The sequence below is a fragment of the Panulirus ornatus genome, chromosome 12, assembly GCF_036320965.1.
Source record: "Panulirus ornatus isolate Po-2019 chromosome 12, ASM3632096v1, whole genome shotgun sequence".
Classification (NCBI taxonomy): domain Eukaryota; kingdom Metazoa; phylum Arthropoda; class Malacostraca; order Decapoda; family Palinuridae; genus Panulirus; species Panulirus ornatus.
This window is the reverse complement of record NC_092235.1, coordinates 31675692-31678750: the sequence shown is the minus strand read 5'-3', so window position 1 is coordinate 31678750 and position 3059 is coordinate 31675692.

Here is a 3059-nt window from a genome sequence, read left to right as displayed (position 1 = left end):
GAGGGGTGGTGACGGGAATGAATAAAGGAAGAAATATGAATTATGTACATGTGCATATATGTATATGTGTGTATGTATATATATGTATATGTTGAAATATATAGATATGTATATGTGCGTGTGTGGACGTGCATGTATATACATATGAATGTGGATGGGTTGGGCCATTTTTCGTCTGTTTTCTTACGCTAATTCGCTCAGCGGGAGACAGCGAGAAAGCGTAATGAATAACATCGATAGATATATATGAGTGTTTATGAATGTGTGTGAGAGTGTGTGTGTGTGTGTGTCTGTGCATGTGTGTGTGTGTACGTGTGCGTGTGTGTGTGTGTGTGTGTGTGTGTGTGTGTGTGTGTGTGTGTGTGTGTGTGTACGTGTGCTTGTGTGTGTGTGTGTGTGTGTGTGTGTGTGTATCCTGCTGCGTGTATGTTTATCTCTCTCTCTCTCTCTCTCTCTCTCTCTCTCTCTCTCTCTCTCTCTCTCTCTCTCTCTCTCTCTCTCTCTCTCTCTCTCTCTCTCTCTCTCTCTCTCTCTCTCTCTCTCTCTCTCTTTCTGCACGTGTGTGTGTGTGTGTGTGTGTGTGTGTGTGTGTGTGTGTGTGTGTGTGTGCGTGTGTATCCTGCTGTGTGTATGTTTATCTCTCTCTCTCTCTCTCTCTCTCTCTCTCTCTCTCTCTCTCTCTCTCTCTCTCTCTCTCTCTCTCTCTCTCTCTCTCTCTGCACGTGTGTGTGTGTGTGTGTGTGTGTGTGTGTGTGTGTGTGTGTGTGTGTGTGTGTGTGTGTATGTGTTCTTGAGCGTGTTTCCGTTTTATATATATATATATATATATATATATATATATATATATATATATATATATATATATATATATATATATATTTCATTTTATCATTTATTATTTATTTTGCTATGTCGCTGTCTCCCGCGTTAGCGAGGTAGCGCAAGGAAACAGACGAAAGAATGGCCCAACCCGCCTACATACACATGTATTCACATACACGTCCACACACGCAAATATACATACCTATACATCTCAATGTACACATATATATACACAAACAGACATATACATATATACAAATGTACATAATTCATACTGTCTCCCTTTATTTGTTCCCATCGCCACCTCGCCACAGATGGAATAACAACCCCCTCCCCCCTCATGTGTGTGAGGTAGTGCTAGGAAAAGACACCAAAGGCCCCGTTCGTTCACACTCAGTCTCTAGCTGTCATGTTATAATACACCGAAACCACAGCTCCCTATCCACATCCAGGCCCCACAAAACTTTCGATGGTTTACCCCAGACGCTTCACATGCCCTGGTTAAATCCATTGACAGCACGTCGACCCCGGTATACCACATCGTTCCAATTCACTCTATTCCTTGCACGCCTTTCACCCTCCTGCATGTTCAGACCCCAATCACTAAAAATCTTTTTCACTCTATCTTTCCATCTAAAATTTGGTCTCCCACTTCTCCTCGTTCCCTCAACCTCTGACACATATATCCTCTTGGTCAATCTTTCCGCACTCATTCTCTCCATGTGACCAAACCATTTCAAAACACCCTCTTCTGCTCTCTCAACCACACTCTTTTTATTTCCACACGTCTCTCTTACCCTTACGTTACTTACTCGATCAAACCACCTCACACCACATATTTTCCTCAAACATCTCATTTCCAGCACATCCACCCTCTTGCGCACAACCCTATCCACAGCCCACACCTCGCAACCATACAACATTGTTGGAACCACTATTCCTTCAAACATACCCATTTTTGCTTTCCGAGAAAATGTTCTCGACTTCCAAACATTCTTCATGGCTCCCAGGATTATCGCCCCCTCCCCCACCCTATTATTCACTTCCGCTTCCATGGTTCCATCCGCTGCCAGATCCACTCTCAGATATCTAAAATACTTTACCTCCTCCATTTTTCTCCATTCAAACTTACCTCCCAATTGACTTGACCCTCAACCCTACTGTACCTAAGAACCTTGCTCTTATTCACATTTACTCTCAACTTTCTTCTTTCACACACTTTACCAAACTCAGTCACCAGCGTCTGCAGTTTCTTACATGAATCAGCCACCAGCGCTGTATCATCAGCGAACAACAACTGACTCACTTCCCAAGCTCTCTCATCCACAACAGACTGCATACTTGCCCCTCTTTCCAAAACTCTTCCATTCACCTCCCTAACAAATCAAACAAATTAAACAACCATAGAGACATCACACACCCCTGCCACAAACCTACATTCACTGAGAACCAATCACTTTCCTCTCTTCCTACACGTACACATGCCTTACATCCTCGATAAAAACTTTTCACTGCTTCTAACAACTTGCCTCCCACACCATATATTCTTAAAACCTTCCACAGAGCATCTCTATCAACTCTATCATATGCCTTCTCCAGATCCATAAATGCTACATACAAATCCATTTGTTTTTCTAAGTATTTCTCACATACATCCTTCAAAGCGAACACCTGATCCACACATCCTCTACCACTTCTGAAACCACACTGCTCTTCCCCAATCTGATGCTCTGTACATGCCTTCACCCTCACAATCAATACCCTCCCATATCATTTACCAGGAATACTCAACAAACTTATACCTCTGTAATTTGAGCACTCACTCTTATCCCCTTTGCCTTTGTACAATGGCACTATGCACGCATTCCGCCAATCCTCAGGCACCTCGCCATGAATCATACATACATTAAATAACCTTACCAACCAGTCAACAATACAGTCACCCCCTTTTTTAATAAATTCCACAGCAATACCATCCAAACCTGCTGCCTTGCCGGCTTTCATCTTCCGTAAAGCTTTTACTACCTCTTCTCTATTTAACAAATTATTTTCCCTAACCCTCTCACTTTGCACACCACCTCGACCAAAACATCCTATATCTGCCACTGTATCATTAAACACATTCAACAAACCTTCAAAATTCTCACTCCATCTCCTTTTCACATCACCACTACTTGTTATCACCTCCCCATTAGCCCCCTTCACTGAAGCTCCCATTTGCTCCCTTGTCTTACGCA